Source organism: Neophocaena asiaeorientalis, unplaced genomic scaffold (genome assembly GCF_003031525.2).
Source record: "Neophocaena asiaeorientalis asiaeorientalis breed wild unplaced genomic scaffold, Neophocaena_asiaeorientalis_V1.1 scaffold42, whole genome shotgun sequence".
NCBI classification, from domain to species: Eukaryota; Metazoa; Chordata; class Mammalia; order Artiodactyla; family Phocoenidae; genus Neophocaena; species Neophocaena asiaeorientalis.
In genome coordinates, this window is record NW_020172633.1 from 1,646,285 (window position 1) to 1,653,005 (window position 6,721).

The following is a 6,721-nucleotide window of genomic DNA, read 5'->3' on the forward strand; positions in this document are numbered from 1 at the left end:
AGGGCCAAAAGGGGGAAGGGCCCCGGCCCCCAAAAAAAAAAAAAAAAAAAAAAAAAAAAGATAATCAAGGTTTAAGTACTGATTCTTAAAAAAAATGAAAGCACGGAAGGGTAGAAGTGGAATAAAAAAGTTTGGTAATTTTCTCATTCTACATAGAAGAGGTCAGGATAGGCCCTTAAAATACTAATATTCATAAATAAAGATATTTGAAGTTTAATATTTAAAAAATGCAAGCCTAACAGTTATAAAACAAAAACAGGATGTTTACCTTTAAAATGAAAAGGAAAACATTGAATAAAGTATAATGTAAAGGAAGCACAATAAATCAAAAGCATGAGACTAGATTAAAGAAGACCAGACATATTAATCATGAAAATACATTTAAATACTTTGAAATTTTCTATTAACAGGCAAATCTCAGACTGTGTGCAAATATCAAAACACAGATGTCATTGGCAGTGTAATTTTGCTATTAAAAAGCTCAAAATCTATTCAGAAGAGAGAAAAATTTAAACACACCGTATAAATCAAATACATATGTATATTTAAAAATAAGAAAAACTGGAAAAGAAAAAGAATTAACAGATGAATTCAGATGCTAGGAAAATAATAAAATAAAACTAAAGAAAATAGAATGAAAGAATTAATAAAATTAAAGACAGGAATTAACGAAGCATTGCTGAATTTTTTTTTTCTTCCGTCTTCATTGTGTATCAGGGCTTAGAGGACAAACATGGGTCAACCGTCGCTAGCCACTCATCTGCTCTCCTCCTCTGTGTGAACCACCTCTGTAGGAGATTCTAAATTTAGCTCAAGAGATCAGGATCAAAAAGGGAAAAGAAAAATGCCACGGCCTCATCGGCACTCCCGCTATCTCCCTATCTTTTGAAAGCAACAAGTGACATCACCCAGCACTCACCTGCGCATGACAGTTTCCAGCCGGGACCACTCACCTGCGCATGACAGTTGCGAGCAAGAGCCTGAAGGCCCTGCTGGGGGAAACCGCTTGTTCTGCCAAAGCTTTTTTTCTTTCCCGTATGAAAGGCCAGCTGGCTCCTAGATACAGATGTGGAATTACAGCACGTGTCGAGGACTAAGCACAAGCCTTTCTAACAATGCCTTCTAACAATGTTACAGAGCCGTTCCTTGCTTCACTGCACTTTTTTTTTCAGACATTCAAAAGTGGTTCTAGAACTCCAGAAATGTGAGTCTCTCTATCCAGTCCTGAGCGCTCACACACCACCCGGGAGCCTCCAGCCTCAGACAAGGGCCTGGACGAACCTGTCTCTCCCTCGAAGTCTTGAGACTGGGCACCTTCAGAAGGTTGCAGGTGTGTGCGGAGTTTGTAGTGGAGCTGGTGGGAGGAAAGCCCGGGGGTGTTGACCTCCATCAAGGTTAAGTTATCCAGCTCGGCGCGTGTCACCCGTTGCCTCACTAAGCTGTCGGCAGACGCCCGGAGCTTGGCTAGCGAGTGTCCAGATCTCATCTGCTTTTGGGATGTTGTCCGAAACCTTATTTAGCAGGAGTTTCCTAAGTTCCCCTGGAGTAAGGGCTAGGTCTGGGGGGAACGTTTCTTCCTTTCCTTCATGATCCTTCATCTTCTCCAACTTTTCTGTGTCTGTCCACTCGGGAGGAAGCAGCCGACCCTTCTTGGGTTTGGGTTGATCGCCCGCCACAGAGGCACCTGCACTGGGGAGACAGGGCGGAAAGGCCCCAGGTCGCCCCCAATGAGGTAGATCTTGTCCAGGCTGAAGTTCGGGATAATGGGGACCAGCTCCTTCTTAGCCACAAGCTCCAAGTCCTTGGCGGCGCCAGTGGTAGTCCTGGGACACGCCCTCAGCTCCCAGGAAAATGCACGGCGGTGGCTGCTTTCCTGCCACTTTCCCGCCACAGTGCAGGACCCGCCCCCTGAACTATTTTTAGAGTTATTTTATCCCTAAAACTAAAAGCTGATGCTCTTTAAAAAATCAGTAAAATAGATTTAACCTTGGCAAGTCTGATTTAGTGAAATATGGAATACATCTATTTAAAATTAGAAATTGGAGTTTTTTAGTTATCAGTATTGAAGTGATTAAAACATTAAAAATAATGGGTAAATTGCATGGCAACAAATGGAAAAATCCAGAAAAGTGGATATTTTTCTAGAAACTATATGCAGGAAGTTGAAAAGGTCATGTGTACATGAACAATAAAAAGAATAGGAGAAGATAATTCAATTATTATTATTTTTTAAATAACAGGGGGTAAAATTCTTCATTAAAGAATCGCAAACCCCAAAAGCCTTAAAAACTGACTGGCAAATTTGATCTAATAAAAAATTTAAGACTTCTACTAAAATATCTCAAAAATAAAGAACAGGAGAAAATGTTGGCCACACATCAATAGATAATGGATAAATATGCATAAATATAAAGAGCAACTGTGGATCTAAAGGAAAAAGATAAACAGTTAAATAGGAAAATGAATAATGGATATGAATAGGCAATTCATTATATTTTTATTAATTAATTAATTTATTTATTTTTGGCTGTGTTAGGTCTTTGTTGCTGCTCGCAGGCTTTCTCTAGTTGCGGCGAGCGGGGGCTACTCTTTGTTGCGGGGTGCAGGCTTCTCCTTGCGGTGGCTTCTCTTGTTGCAGAGCACAGGCTCTAGGCACGCGGGCTTCAGTAGTTGTGGCACGTGGGCTCAGTAGTTGTGGTGCATGGGCTTAGTTGCCCCGTGGCATGTGGGATCTTCCTGGACTAGGGCTCGAACCTGTGTGCCCTGCATTGGCAGGTGGATTCTTAACCACTGCACCACCAAGGAAGTCCCAATTTATTGTTGAAGATACTCAAATGGTTGATAAACATATGAAAATTATTACACTTCTAAATGCAAATTAAAATAATAAAGACACTCTTCTTCCATAAAGTTGACAAATTTGAAGTAATTGATAAGAACTATTTTTGGCCAGAATGTGAGCAAACACTGTTGATGGAAATAAATTGCTGAAGTCTTTGATAATGGACAGAAATTTTATGTAAAGACATCATTGGATTGGTATTTGCCTGTGTATGTGAGTGTGTGTGTGTGTATACACATATACATATGTATATATAATTATATACATAGGTCTCATATATAACATTTTCATATATAACATATGAAAACATATACCTATGTATATATATTTTGCACTTATATGAATTTGTGGAGAGTAGAATAGAAGGATTCACCCTGTGATTTCCTCTGAGAAAAGGAACAGGGGCTGGTGTAGTGGTAAATGAGGCTTTCATGTTATGCTTCATGTACTAGGTGTTTGCCTCATTTGCTTTGTTGTGTGTTTTTTTTTTTTGTGGTACGCGGGCCTCTCACTGTTGTGGCCTCTCCTGTTGTGGAGCACAGGCTCCAGACGCTCAGGCTCAGCGGCCATGGCTCACGGGCCCAGCTGCTCTGCAGCATGTGGGATCTTCCCGGACCAGGGCACGAACCCATGTCCCCTGCATCGGCAGGCGGACTCTCAACCACTTCACCACCAGGAAAGCCCTTGTTGTGTTTTTTAACAAAGAGAAATATAATTTATTACTTATTTAAGTAAAAATATAACTTCTTGCAAAAGAAGGAGTGGAGGTAATTTGTATTCTAAGAGCACAGAGAAATCATTTCAAGGATACCCCAGTGGATATTTTGGTTATGAAGTAGATAGCTGTGGAATATTCTATTCATTAAATTGGTTAGCAGAATAAAAATTCTAGGACTGTCTCACGATGATTTGGAAGAGCCTAAAGCTGTGGTGCATTTTCCCAAGTCACTAAAACTCTTTGTATATTTAATTTAAAATTACTACCTAACATTAGGTAATATTTCTCTGTCATTCAATTTTAAGTTTCTTACAATTTGCCTTTTAAAAACCTCCAGCCATGAAGGGTCATTTTTGTGTGCACGTTTGTTGCCACGTCTATTTATTTTTCAGATTGAAACACTATAGCCTGTAAGCTCCCTCACCCCACGTTTCAAAGCCGTGATTTTCTTAGGCTATTAGGAAGATGTTCTTGTGGAGAGCTCCTTGGACTGAGAATTTCCTTTCTGTTTTTATGTGAAATACTCAAGGAAAGGCCTTTCTGTAGTTGCGTTTCTGTCTTTTACAGATATGTGTAGATCAGAAATATTTTCTGTCTTCAACTGCATTCTTCAACCCTCAGTCATGTAGGCCTGTCAGATTCAGCCTTGTAATTTTGCCTTTATACTACTTTTCACGACTAGCATTCTTTGGGCGCCTCTATGCTCTCTCTGAAGCTTCACTCTCTTTTTTACACTTAGTGTTCCTGACCCACTCACCTTAGCATGTATTTCCACTAGTGTTCCTTGAGAGTAAAGTTTTTCACTTCTGAAAATGAGTATTTGCTCTGAATGTCTCCGGAACCTACACCGACAAAGCTGTGTTTGATCTTCTCACGTTCAGAAGCTCTGTTTGCTCTCTGTGAAACTTGTATCCTGTAAGGACATTTAGGCTGTTCCCAGATCCTTTAGTCCCTGCCTCCATAGGGTTATCTCATTTTGGTTGTGATTATTTTGGAGTAAGATTTGGTTCCCACGGCATGTGGTATAAGTGGGTATCCCCCTTTCACTCCTCAGTGCTCCAACAACATAGTTGTTACGCTATCCAGGGCACACAGCTCTTGGTGTTTGGGCCACACTCATGCCTGTCCTAAGTTCACGGGGATTCCTTGTTCCTCGTTTTGTAGAGGATATTGTCCATAGTTTTGTTTGTTTTGTCTTCTTTAACACTCCTGATTTATTATTTAGGAGGGTTTTGGGCAATATTTAAAAAGCTATACTGCTGGCATCATCACACTGCACAGTGGCTGGTTTATTTGATATCAGGAGGCTTCAGCTTTTGTTTATGTAGTGAAATCTATCAGTATTTTCATCACCAGCTTATTTAGAAATGTGAAAATAAGGGTATTTTGATATTTTAATTTTAACTCATGTCTTAGCTTTTTTGGAATGTAGCATTGATTGTTGATTTTCTTTCTCCCACTACTTAAAAGGCCATGTGAGGGCGGTGATACTATCTTATTCATGTCTGTGTTCACATCACCTGGCACCTACAAACAAATGCTTGTTGGAAAAAAATGAATAAAATGTTTATAGTTCATTATTATTACTATAATTCAATAAAGTTTTCATTCTTGATCCACCTCTTACCTCTTCATACCTCTAAATTTCTACCCTCCCTTTTTCTGCTTTCTTTTTTCTCCTTAGCAGGTGTATTACTATCACGTTATATCTTTTTTTTTTTTTTTTCATTTGCGTCCTTAAAATCTTTTATTGTTTTCCTGCTGCTTATAGGATAAGGTCAAATCCCCCTTGCATGGCAGCTCAGTCCTCCCTGATCTGGCCTGGCCTATGCCTGCGCCTGCCTCTGTCCCATCCCACCTTCCCTGACCCTCCATCCGGTCACGGTGCTTGCATCGTCTGGAAAGCAACGCATTCTTTCTGTATGTTCCTGCTTTAAATTTTTACTTGTTTATCTCCTGTTTACCTCCATTGTCTTCCTGGAGAAATAGCATAAATACCCCTCCCCTTCATACTCCTAAGTGAGTATTGCCCTTTCAGGTCAGAGAATATTGTCACCTTTTTTTTTTTTGAGATTAAGTTTTTATTTTATTTTATTTTTAATTAAATTTTTTTAACATCTTTATTAGAGTATAATTGCTTTACAATGGTGTGTCAGTTTCTACTTTATAACAAAGTGAATCAGTTATACATATACATTTATCCCCATATCTCCTCCCTCTTGCGTCTCCCTCCCACCCTCCCTATCCCACCCCTCTAGGTGGTCACAAAGCACCGAGTTGATCTCGCTGTGCTATGCGTCTGCTTCCCACTAGCTATCTGTTTTATGTTTGGTAGTGTATATATGTCCATATCATGTTGTATCTTACTTATCTTGTTTATTTTGCCTCTCCATCCTCACCGCTGACAGGAATGTGAGCTTCCTGAAGACAGGAATTTTACCTGTTTTCTTCACTGCTATATCCCTAACATCTAGAGAAGTATCTGGCAAAGAATAGATATTCAATAAATCATTCTTGGGGTGATTTTCTTCCTTAAGAATGAACTTTCATAATCCTCATTCTTACACGTGTGAGGTGTTATCAGTTGAAATCATGGAATTTCTAGCTTTTCAGAAACATCGCTGAAATTAATGAAAAAAACGAAAAGTGAGATCATCTATTTTTATAAGCATATCTAGTTAAAAGAAAATACTCATTAATTATAAAAAATTTTGTATCATTTGCAAAACGTTAAATTATTTTAACAGAAATGCTCTAAGTTTAAAAATGAAGATGTTAATTTTTCCTTATAGTACCACTTGGTTTACTGCCTGCTTTGGGAAAATGGCTGACCATAACAGTTTTCTTTTTTTTTTGTACTCAAGTGCTTTACTAAATGTTTCATTGGGTGAACATATCATAAGCATGTTAAAAGATTCCCATGTTATGATAAAATATATCTTATTTGGTTTTAACAAGCAACTATTGCCTGTTTTTCCTGCTGTCGTGTACAACTGTACGTGCAAGTTCCTCGAGGCTGGTATTGTGTTGTAATAGCTTTTCTGTCCATGGCAGCTGGCTTAGAAACAGTTTGTAGTATGTGCTTATTAAAAGTTTATGAAAGAAATTAATCTCCATTATAAGTCCTTGATATTACCCATATTTTAAATGGATTGAAGTCA

At 38.8% G+C, this 6,721-nt stretch overlaps 1 pseudogene; it reads right to left on the reverse strand.

Moving 5' to 3' along the window:
- Positions 1–1,168: 1,168 nt before the first annotated feature.
- LOC112395928 (DNA replication complex GINS protein PSF2 pseudogene) lies at positions 1,169–4,522 on the reverse strand (annotated as a pseudogene).
- Between the last annotated feature and the right edge of the window lie 2,199 nt (positions 4,523–6,721).